This window comes from Petaurus breviceps, unplaced genomic scaffold (genome assembly GCF_028583685.1).
Source record: "Petaurus breviceps papuanus isolate PSGF00001 unplaced genomic scaffold, PetGlider_PUasm1.0 90977, whole genome shotgun sequence".
In the NCBI taxonomy this organism is placed as follows: domain Eukaryota; kingdom Metazoa; phylum Chordata; class Mammalia; order Diprotodontia; family Petauridae; genus Petaurus; species Petaurus breviceps.
The window spans coordinates 41218336-41230982 of NW_027187391.1; the positions used below are offsets into that span (position 1 = coordinate 41218336).

At 37.8% G+C, this 12647-nt stretch overlaps 1 protein-coding gene and 1 long non-coding RNA gene across 2 annotated transcripts in view; one reads left to right on the top strand and one right to left on the bottom strand.

Annotated features, from left to right (window-relative positions):
* Positions 1-12647, bottom strand: part of SLC16A10 (solute carrier family 16 member 10) — a 165455-nt gene that overhangs the window by 92937 nt on the left and 59871 nt on the right. The window lies entirely within an intron of this gene.
* LOC138152945 (uncharacterized) lies at positions 6074-9521 on the top strand. Its single transcript, XR_011166255.1, has 2 exons — positions 6074-8201; positions 8405-9521. It is a non-coding gene; the product is annotated as an uncharacterized lncRNA (long non-coding RNA).

Here is a 12647-nt window from a genome sequence, read left to right on the forward strand (position 1 = left end):
AGCTAACGGTCCTGCGGTTGGCAGTTGGCGGCGGTTGCCTTTTTTTTGTTGTTGTTGTTAGTTAGGACCCCTGCTGAGCACTGCCAGAGGCCGGAGCTGCTGGGAGCAGGACTTTCTGCTAAGGACTCCTGCTGAGGACTGCCAGGGGCCGGAGCTGCTGGGAGCGTGCTTCCAGGACGCTGGGTGGTTGCTGTGAGTGGGGAGAGGAGGACCTTTGCCTGAGGTAGCCTGTTCTGTTTTAAAGGCTTGAAAATGTGGGTGCTTTCTACTTTATCTACCTGTGCCAATATCATAACTACTCTGATGGCTTTCACTTTCTGGTTTTGGGACTCAGTCTTTTGGTATCTTAATAAATTTTCTAGTTTATTTCCCCAAATGGCAAACCTGACGTATTTTGTGATGGATAATTATATCAGCATATTTGTAATCTCTATAGGCATTGTGAATATGGCATTGCTGATACACTATGTCAAAGACTGATGGAGGAATTTCTGAAATTATAGAACCTTTAGAAATTCACATGAATGTTTATTACATGTAGAAGCTAAACTGTTTTCCAGGGGGGAAAAATCTGATTTCATAATGGGAAATCTGAGTAAAATGACTTTATTTTATAGAAAATTTTGTTGAACTGTAAGTCCGTAAGAGAAACTGTAAGTCTGTTGGACTGTAAGTCTATATAAGACTCAACCAATTAATAGCCATCTGAGCCAGAAACTGGGGACATAAAAATGAAAAGAAGATTACATTCTATCAGGGGAGAGAATATGTACACAAATAAACACAAAATATATTTTTAATGCAAATTGGGAAAAGGAGGAGGAATCAGAAAAGACCTCATGTAAGAGTGGCATTAGAACTAAGTTTTAAAAGAAAACAGGAACTCTAAAATGAACTACCTGCCCCTGTAAGAGTTTCTAGAGGAAAATGCATATGTACCTGCAAAAAGACTTTAGATATTTACAAAGCAAACATTAATAAATTAAATCAATACTACTTGGGTGGGGAAAAAATCCAAGTAACATGGGACTGTGACCTTGAAAATCTGTTTCCTGGTTCTGTATCTGGACTCCTTTACATCTCTAGTACTAGAGTCTAAATTTACGAGTTAGGGTTCAGACATAGGGAAGCTGGACCCTGACCTATACTGTTGGTACAAATCAGAAACAAAAGAAAGTTTGGGGTAAAGAACTGTAGCTAACCAAAAGGGTTTAAGTGTAGCAGTTGTCCACTTTCTGAGGATTCAATCTCCCAGCGTAAGTGAGGGTTGAGGAAAGCAGCCCTGGAAAGGTGTCACACCGGTTTAGCCCTTAACTTGTTAGGCCACTTGTTAGGCTGTTAACAACCCCTTAAAGTCACAAAGGTAATCAATCACCAGTCCTTGCTTACTCTCTTTAAAGCATGAGGTTATTCAAAGATATGAGAAAGAGGTAGGTGAAAGTGGGGAATCCTGAAACATTGGATTAAAGAACTGTTCTTTAAGGAATGGCTACTAAGAAAACCAATTTTTCCCCCTTCTTGTTGGCAGAAGGAACTAAATAGTGAAAGCTGCTGCTTCACTATTCATCCATACAATACAAATGATTCCCATGTAGATAAATAAAGGTCAGACCAATGAGACGGGGCAGGCATTGATTTTAAGATATTTTTTATTAATAATTGACTTAAAAGTAGCTATTTTAAAGCAACTTTATTAGTATTTGATTATCTTTTATCTTTTACAATAAAAAGCTTTACTTAGCTATGAATCTAATTACCAGCCAATGTTGTTCTTTGTTACCTAAAATTTTTTTAAAGTTTATATTTTCCTTAGGCACTTAAAAATCCAAGTCAGAGGTTAGAGAGGGACAGAAAGAGCTCCTAAGACCACACCCTGCCCCTACACACTTCCTAGACAAAAAAAGTCAACCCAGAAAAAACACTAAATTCCCATTCAATGAAACTAATTTGGGTTTAAATACTTTAAGGTCTGTCTAGGACCAACTGTATGGAAAGCTTTACAATTGATTTCCATGTGTTGCTACCATGGTACTTGGTAAACACATTTATTTTCACACTGGTTACCTTTCTCTACAAGATTTGTGCTAAATTGATCAAAACAAAGTTCAAAAAACCCCATAATAATAGCCTCACGGTGCAGAGCCTTGCTTATAAGGGTATTTTGGTCCTGGATGATAAGAACCTCATTAGCATATTTGAGGAGTCTAAAACTTTTAGAACTAATTATGTAAGCATAGGTACAAGTTAAAATACTGAACCAAAAAGATACCTGTCCTACTCCTGACAAACTTCTGAATGATACTAGAGTGGAAACAAGAAGTGGCCCAGTACCTAATCCTAAACATGTCATGCACAAACAAGTCCTTATATTCCGAGAAAGTATCAGCCCACACAGACAAGTTTCCACCTAACAGGCAGATTTCTATCATAATGAAGCAAATATCTTCCTGCATATTAATTACTGTCTTTCTGACTAGCTACCACCTTCTGTGCTATGCAGCAACTAAACAAAGATGCTTTTGATTTGATATCAGCAATTCTAACCACAGGTAATTTTGCCAAGGAATTACTTACTACAGAGTAGCAAAAAGCTAGTAGATAAGAAAATTAAAACTGTCAAGATAAAGTGAATATGATACATGCAGAGTTACAAACAACAAATTATAGAACTTAGGGCCAATGGCCAATCCCTTCCTTCTTTCCATTTTGAAATCAGATATTATGGAAATTTGACCATTCATGCATTCATCCAGAATGTATTGAGTACATACTATGAGCAGGCACTGTACTAGGTACTGAGGAGAATACGGACATAATTAAGACATGATCTCCTCTTCAATATGCATGTAATCAAACAGACCATTTAAAAATTGAGACAAGGAAAAATTACATAAGTTGAGAGTGACAGAAGATGGTTAAGAGAAATTTAAAAAGCTACCGGAAGTACTTTTCTCTTTTCTCCCTAATCTTGGAAGGGGGTTGGGGAGGAGGGATTTGGGAAGTAGTTAAGAAAATTGGACCTCTGGTCAAACCAAAATTATCTATGCCATTTTATCCAAATTCAAAATCACAGATTTAAACTATTATTATAAATAGTAGGGGTAACAAGTTATTTTGGAAGTAGAGGAAAGCCTTCAAATGTTAAAATATATGAATCTATTAGGTTCCAGAGTTCCAAAGTAAAAAAAAGTTTAATGTGAAGAAGGAATGAGTTTATGCCAACAAAGTTTACTGTATGATGTCTATATTCAGCTTTTCCAAGACTTGGGTCAAGCTTTGCCAACTGCCCAGGGTCCGCTATTCCTGATATTCAGTGATATTTGTATCTCAACTTTGATGCAACCAAAAAAACAAACTGCAAGGGTAGCTTGGAGTCCTAAAAAGGAGGAACTTGGAGAGAAACTTGGCTACTATTGTCTCCAATAATGACCAGGGAAAGAATGACTAGAAAGACCTTGAAAAGCATCTGCTCAGTTTGCACAAATGGACCATTCAGGCACCTTTCTTTTCAAAACAAGGGAAATGTTAATCTCACTCTATTATGCGCTGGTCAGATCCCATCTAGAATCTTGTGTTCAGTTCTAGATTCCTCATTTTAAGAGTGACCTTGAGAATATACACAAGATTCAAGAAAGTGACCAGGATAGTGAGGAGACTTGGAACTATACCCTGTGAAGAATAGTTGAAGGAACCAGGGATATTTAGCTAGAGAAAAAGAAGACGAAGAAAAGACATGAATTACATCTCTAATGAGATCAAAAGCTGAAGAAACTTTAGAGTGGAATATACTTATTCTCTGTGGCTAAAAAGGAAAAACTAGGACCAATGAGTATATAAATAATAGGAATTAATCTAATATAAAGATCTCAAAGAATATAAAGAAGTCCAATATAAATAAGTGTCCAAGAATGAACTGAGCTGTATCAAAAGATAATGAGTTCCCCATCACTTCAAGCAGAAGTTGGATAATCACTTGTCAGATGTTGTAAGTATATTCATGCACACAGAGTAATTAAATTAGATAACTAAAGTCCTTTAAGATACTATCTTATCTAACCATAATGGGTAATCATAATGGTCCCCCCATTTCTGTCACATCACTGACCTCTGTAATGTTTTCCTTCACACAAAAGGAGAAGTTTTAGGCAATTAGGTGTACAGTGCAAAGAGTGTTTAATTTGGAATCAGAAAGATTCAAATTCAAAGCCAGCCTCGGACACTTACTATGTGACACTGGGCAAGTGACCTTACCTCTGTTTACCTCAATTTCCTCTTCTGTAAAATAGGAATACTAATAGCACTTACCTTTGATAATAACAACCAGGGCTGTTGTGAGGATAAAATGAGATCATATTTGTAAAATACTTTGCAAACTTTATAAATGTGTTTACATATACAATGTAGTCACACAGATATATCAGTGCTAGTTATGATTATTCTTATGAAGTCAGAATAAACCAAATTAGGAATGTCACATCTGGAATGTGATTTGGCTAGTAGTAAACTAAACAAAGACATGCTGTAGCATTGCCCTTACCTTGAAGTACACACCCAGGGAAATAAAAAGTAAGCATATCTTTCAGAACCTGTTTTCTTATTTGCTACAGTTTTTCTAGTTCCCAAAAATCTACTTGCAAGTCTCTCACAAGGAACCAGATTTTATTAAAAGCATAAAATATACTACATAAAACTTAATTCAATTCAATTTTTTAGTCAGTTTGAATTCTGAGGTCTCTGTGAAAAAAATTGAAAAATGCCCTCCCTCCTTGCCATATTTCTAGGAGTCCCTGAAGGTACAGCTCTGGGGGGTGGCTACACACATTCTGTTACTACAGGATCTTTTCCCTGCATCAGTTCACATACTCTTCAATGGAGCATGTTTTCCTTACATTCAAAGCTGGGAAATAATAGTAGCATGCATTTAAAATGTTAAAGCAAAAACAATTATTATTATAATCTTAATAATAATAATGAGAGACAGGGGCAGCTAGGTGGGGCAGTGAATAGAGCACTGGCCTCAGGGGGACCTGAGTTCAAATATGGCCTCAAACACTTAACACTTACTAGCTGTGTGACCTTGAGCAAGTCACTTAACCCCAATTGCCCTGGCTTCCCCTCCTCCAAAAAGCTAATAATAATAATAATGAGAGACAGTATGCAGAGCCATCCTTGGAAGAGCAAGGAAGGTCTGGGTTCAAGTCTTGCCTCTTACACATATTGGCATACCTGACCAAGTCACTTAACTTCTCAGTACTCAAAGCAACTCTCTAAGACAGTAAGTTGTAGAATAGGTACTGATCTGCATTGTCAGATATTCCCTATGAAATCACATCTGGTAAAAAAAAATATTAATAACTCTCAATAAATAGTAGCACTTAGTCTGGTATCAGTACCTGGAATATAGTTGGCACTTAATAAATGTTTACTGATTAATTGAAATACAATTAATGTATGAAATAAATCCCCAAATAAAATATTTAAATCTAAACTATTTATACTTTTATAGAAAACAGCAATGTAAAATGCTGACAAAATAGCATATTTTTGTTTTGTGGCCCTTCTATATCTATTTGCGTACTTAAAGTTTTGTTGCCTTTATTATCTTTATATGGTGAGAGTTCATGTATATGTTGTTCTGATTCTGCTGGTGTTAGTTTGCATTATTCTGTTTATGTCTTTAAGTATTTCTCTGTATTCTTCATGTGTTATTTTATCACACAATAACATTCTGTTATATCTATATTTCAAAATATACTCAATTCAATAAGCATTTATTAAGTTCCTGCTATATGCCAGGTACCTTGCTAGGTAATTGAGAACACAAAGAAAAAAATGAAACTGCCCTAAAGGAGTTTACATCCTATTTAGGGAAAACAACATCTACAAAGAAAATTAAATGTGATATAAAAAAGTAATTTCTATGGGAGGGAAATAGAAACTGAGAGGAAGATGGGCTTCCTATTACAGAAAGTGGCATTTGAATTGTTTTGGAGGAAATTAGAAATTCTGTGAGTGAGAGATGAGGAAGGAGCACATTCTAATCAAAGTCTTTAATAAAAGGATTTATTCTATGGAGTTTGGATTCAAAGGGTCACACTTGAGGACCCAGTGGGCCCCATGTGACCTTGAGGCCACAGGTTCACTACCCCTGATTTGGGCAGTAGTAGGACAAATAAAGCAGTTACAAATATTTTTATTTACAGAGCTAAATTACGTTCCCAGCAATGAGATTGCTGAGTTTAAATGTACAGCTCCTTCCACATTGCCAGAGTCCTCTTCAAAAAGCTTATGAGATCAATTGGGGAATGGCTAAACAAGTTGTGGTATGTGATTATGAAGGAATACCATTATACTATAAGAAATGATGAGCAGGATGCTCTCAGAAAAACTTGGAAAGACTTGTATGGGTTGATGCAAAGTGATATGTACTGTGTCAAAGTAACAGCAATATTGTAAGATGATGAGTTATGAATGATTTGATTTTTCTGGCACTACAATGATCCAAGACAACTCTGAAGGACTTATAATGAAAAATGCTATCTATCCCCAGAGAAAGAACTGATGGTATATGAATACAGAATGAAGCATATTTTTAACTCTATTTTTCTTGAGCTTTATGTCTATGTGTTCATGACTATTATGGATATGTTTTGCATGACTACACATGTATAACCTATGTTGAATTGCTTGCCTTCTCAATGGAGGAGGGGAGAGAAGAAGGGCAAGAATTTTGAACTCAAAGTTTTAAAAACAAATGTTAAAAAACTGTTTTTACATGTAACTGAGAAAAATAAAATAACAAAAAAAGAAAGAAAACTTATGAGAATTTTTTTTACAACTCTAAGGGACAAGGGTGGAGAAGAAAGAGGAAAAAAGGAAATTAAGAGAAGTCACCAAAAATAGCAGATGAAGAAGTCAACATATTAATATCTACTTCACTAGCAACATTTGGGGTTCTAATCTATTTCATAGTAGGCAAAGTGCCTAACTAAGCTACAGAGCGTAAGTCTCATCTGTTTAATGGGCCCTCAGTCTCTTCAATCTTATTAGGTTGGTAGTCTGTTCGTATTCTGCTATAAAACAGTCAACCAGGAACAATAATAATGTCATGTTGGCAATATAACAATAGCCAGGGAATGGATAGTGAAAGTGGAGGAACACTAACAGAGCAAGAAGAAAAAGTTCTACCTAAGAATAAAGAGGTTCAACAAGCAACTCTTATGGATAACCACAAACTGAGCTGTGCCAAATCGTGCATAGATGGCTAAGATTGTTTCAGCTGCCAAGCTACTGCCAAACAAGCACTTACAATGGAGAGTATATCTTTTATAGCATAGTGCCTCTATTTGTTCCAGGATCCATGGCCATTTAGATTGAGATTGTAAGGCCAAGGATCCTGGAGGGGTGGAATGTGATAGTAATGGCAATTAAAGATTCCCCTGTATTGGCTTGGTTTTCAAATTGATTGTGTTAAAACCCAGAGTTTGTTAATCCCACCTGTGGGATGGGCTTGTTGATGTGAAAAGAAAGTCCTGAACTGGGAGGAGCTGGTGATGTAGATTTGGAGAGACAAGAGAGAGAGGCGGAGGATCTTTTTGGAAGCAGCACCTCGTGGAGAGAGAGAGAGAGAGAGACCAAGAGAATTGCTGGTGGCCGCTTTGAATTGCCCTGGACTTTTGAGACTTGCCCCCTGAGCTGCCAAGGACTGAGGAGACATGGCTGTTTTGCTGGTACTTTGTCTGTCTGTTTTGATGTTGTTTTGCCAGATTTGTCCACTGGTGAAAGACAGTCCTTTTGTTGAAGAAGTCCTGGAACCTGGCTGTTCGCTAAGAAGGCCTGCGACTGTCCTGCAGACAGAGAGTGTATACTGTCCACTGGTGAGGGACAGTACTGTTGTTGCAGGGGTCTGGAGACTGTCCTGCAGACAGAGTGAATACTGTCCACTGGTGAGGGACAGTGCTGTTGTTGCAGGGGTCTGGGACTCACTTTGAGAAATGTTCTGTGATTTGATCTGAATTCTGGGAAGCCGTTGTTGAGAGTCCCCCGGCTTTGAAAAACCCAGAATGTGGAAACCCAGATGTTGACTGGGTATGGATGTAATGGTTGGACAGTTTGGAAATCTGTCTACTTGATGTTTCTGTCTTGATAATTATGCCTGTATACTTTGAGGTTCAGGGTGCTGACCTTTTCTCCTGAACAAGGTAAACGATATATGTCTGACTGATTAAAGTAAGCTTGTTAACCCATTTTGAGTTGCTTTCCTTTAACAAAGCAGATCCAAGAACCTGTGGTAGCTGAAAACCCTGAGGACGCTTGGGGTGCTTGCTGCTACAAATGGCGTCACGAACAGGATCTGCAGAGTAAAAGGAAAGTATGGGGGCTGGGATAATTGTTTGTTTCCCAGTTGTGGTAGCTGTGACTCTGTGGAGCCATGGACCAGGAGAGAAAAGTGGCCTGCATGCAGACTTCGCTGAGCTGAGAGCGGGAATGGTGAGCTGCCTGCATCGGGACCTGGGCAGAAGCCAGGAGCGGCTGCCGCCTGCGGGAGGAGAAGGAGCCTAGGAGTTCGGAATTCAGCCACAGGAAAAGATAAGAACTGAGCAGCAAAGCAGGGGCACTGAATGTGTTTCCTGGCTGCATCCCACAGTTTGGGACCCAGGGGGAGGATGGACTTGTGACTATGGTGGGTGGGATGAAGTGCCTTGGATCCCCAGGGACCCCACCTTGTTGGTTTTGTTGCCCAGCCCCCTCTCTGTGCTTGGAAGCTGGGGCTGGAGCTGTGTGAGGGGAAGGACACTCCCCTCCCCCCAGAACTTTATTTGAACTCTTGTTCTGAATTGAAGTGATAATGCTATGTACTTTGTGTTTGTTTAAGGCCCAGTGGCCACTTTGGTAACTTTGGTTCTGTACCTTGAAAATGTAACCTAAGAATGTACTTTGTGTTTGTTTAAGGGCCAGTGGCCACTTTGGTAACTTTAGTTCTGTACTTTGAAAATGTGACCTAAGAAATGTTCAGTGCTAATTCAAAAGTAAATTGTCTATGCTATGGGCATGAAAGATCTTGGGGCCGAATGTAATAAGAATGTAAATTTTAAAGATCTTCCCTGCCCCTAGGCTAAAGTGCACCAGAAGCCTGGGGAGGGAGGCTTGTTTTTCAGTAGATACTTTTTGATTGGCCAGTGGGTCAATAAGGTTGTTACATTCTCTGAGCCAGGAGAAGGCTATATAAGCCCTGATGTGTAGCTTTGTTTTGGGACTCACTTTGAGAAATGTTCTGTGATTTGATCTGAATTCTGGGAAGCCGTTGTTGAGAGTCCCCCGGCTTTGAAAAACCCAGAATGTGGAAACCCAGATGTTGACTGGGTATGGATGTAATGGTTGGACAGTTTGGAAATCTGTCTATTTGATGTTTCTGTCTTGATAATTATGCCTGTATACTTTGAGGTTCAGGGTGCTGACCTTTTCTCCTGAACAAGGTAAACGATATATGTCTGACTGATTAAAGTAAGCTTGTTAACCCATTTTGAGTTACTTTCCTTTAACAAAGCAGATCCAAGAACCTGTGTGAGCAGGCACCCTGGGGACACTGGGGTGCTTGCTGCTACACTGCCAAACAAGCACTTACAATGGAGAGTATATCTTTTATGTTGGTATGGTATATCAGGCAGGGACTTTCTCTCATGAGAAATCCCACTATGCAAGCTTCATTATCTGTAGCACAGATATTGATCCTAAGGAACTAATTATGGTGAAGTTCCAAGGAACGACAAACATTTTTGTTCTGATGGGCAATTAAAAAAAGAAACTTAGAATATCAAGGAGAATTGTTTTAAAAGCTGGTGTAAAAATAAATTGTATGATTAGAGTTCTTAATTTATAATAAACTATTATGTCAAAACTTGGAACTAAGGCTTACTAGACTGTATAAAACAAGAGGCTAGAAGCATAGTCTGTGTAAATTCTTTTGGAGACTTAAGACAATTTTTAAAAGGAGACAAACACTGAAAGACTCAATCTGGTCTAAGTCTTGAAAAGTCACAATATCAACACTGCTTTCATCTACAGAGCTCAAAGCACGTTATATAAATCACTAGTGGCGTAACTGTTCTTGTTTTACTGATGAAATATCCCAATGCAATTTTCCTAGAATTTATGACTCAAGCTAAAAGAGTCAGAAATATTGAGTAAGACTAACTTTCTAAACATGAAACAACACCGGCCCCAGAGTCGGGATGACCTGGGATCAAATCCTGGCTCTGATACTTAGCACCATACCCGGAAATAACTGGCCATGTAACCTTGAGCAAGTTACTTAACCCTGATTGCTTTAAAAAAAAAAAACTAAACATGAAACAAACTTGTCTGAAATGGTAATCTGTTAAATTTCTATGTTAATCTTTAGGTTTGTTACAATCTGTTCAAAGATAGGACAATATTTATTTTTGGACCAAATTTATGATGTCACTGTTATAAGGGAACACCTAAAAAATTTTTTTCTACAAAAGCAGATTGATAGTCTGTAATCGAAAGTCTTAGAGAGTTGCCTAGGGCATTGGGAGGTTAAGTGTCTTGGCCAGTGTTATACAGGCAGTATATATAAAAACGCAGAACTTGAACCCAGGTCTTTCTGATTCTGAGGTCAGCTCTTTATCTATTACACTATGTACCAGGTATATAGATACAGCTCTTCCAATATATAATCTTTTAAAAATGTAGATACAGTCGAATTTGTCCTCTGAAAATACATCATGTGATTGAAAAAGTTGCATCAGCAATTCTTATTCAAGAAGCATACTCATGGGGCAGCTAGGTAGCACAGTGAATAGAGCACTGGCCCTGGAATCAGGATGACCTGAGTTCAAATCCAGCCTCAGACCCTTAACGCAAAAACTAGCCGTGTGACCTTGGGCAAGTCACTTCACCCCAATTGCCCTCCAAAAAGAAAAAAAAAGAAGCATACTCAGATTTTATCAACATAACACTTAAGAAACTGGCTGGAAATTAACATTTCAATTAGAGGTATTCTGTATCTTGTAGGGAAAATAAAGTTACTTGGCTGAATTCAACCAATTGATACACTAAAATTTAGTCATACTCACTTTATATATAGGGACTTTCAATCAGATTAGGTCCTTTGTTTTAAAAACAAGTTACTTAATATATAAGGGGAGAGGGGAAGAAGATTTTTTTTCCTGTTAGCCAATTTTATATGTCAGGATTATAGCTAAAGAACTTTTCCTGTCCATAAGAGATGACTCTTATTTTTATAGTTAACTAAGAGTTCTCTGAAATTTTTGCTCACATAATCAGAATTTTTAAAGTTGTGCAATTATAATGGAATAATTTTGTCCCAAACCCTTCCTATTCAGCACATCTTGTGAAGAAACCAGAGTGGGGCCCAAGTCACTAGGAACTGCTGTCACCACTCTGTTAGCACGTGACAGACATTATTTCATGATTCTCTATTCTCCTAAATGCATCATGCAAAATAAGTATGCTTCTTCAGAAACATATCCATCTTTCTTCCCAGCTAACATATAGGGTCTGGAACCACATAAGCCAAAAATATTTCTTCTCAAAGTCCTGTTCCCTATTTGGTACTCTCATCACTCTTATCAACCTTTCCAATTACTGCTACCATTACCCTCCATATTACTTCTAGATACTCAACATCCTGGTACTTGAGGGTCCCCTTCCCCTTCCCAACCAATGTGGTTCCCATACTCCAAATTTTTCCTGATACTTATACTATTAAAAAGCATCCATTTCCAATTCTCTCAAGGCTCTGACTAAACAAATGAATGACTAATTTGAACTAAGATGATAATAACTCAAAACTGTTTAATGTTTTATTCCTCTCAGGTAACATCTGCATTTTCACATGGCTTTATTGTCTTTACCTAAGAACAAGGTAATTGGGGAATTTGGAGCACCCTGGCAAGACCACTGGGGCAGATGCTTTGGGATCAAGGAACCAGTATATTGATGCTGACATAGGACCCTGATTTTATTCATTGTTCCTCAGTAGAACATGTGGTGTGTTATTTCCTATAATGTGTCCAGAACCAAAAATGCTGTCAAATGTCACTGATCTAGACTATTGTCTTTTTCCCAGATTTGAAACTTTAAAAGCCTTTTAAGTTTGAAAAACTAATTTGAACACTGGATGACAGCACAGAAAATGTGTTATTCAAGTACTTTATATTTCCACTCTCAACTTTTGTAACTTTCCATTTCATTATCTGAGACATTGAAACTGCACTTTCTTATTAATGCTGATTTCTTGCCTAGTCACTAAAATGTTGATACCAGATATCAATTTCTGCTTTTCTGACACTCAGTTCAACAGCCCAGTCAATTTCTTATCAAAAGTTGAAAAATAACATTTTTCCATTTTCCCTCAGCCTTCACCTTTATAGCCTTGTAAGAGAATGCAGCTGCCATTCCAAGGCCAGTTTTAACTTTGATGAAGTTCAGTTGATTATCACCATGTTAATCAACTAAATTGCTCTTGTAATCTTTCCCTGTGCCAGTCTTTGCATTCTTAATAAGAGGAATTCCTGCTTAGGTTTAAGCCAATAAGTATATAATAATCAAAAGCAGCCTATTTTTTAATAAGCCACCCTTCTGTAAAAGAATGGTATATC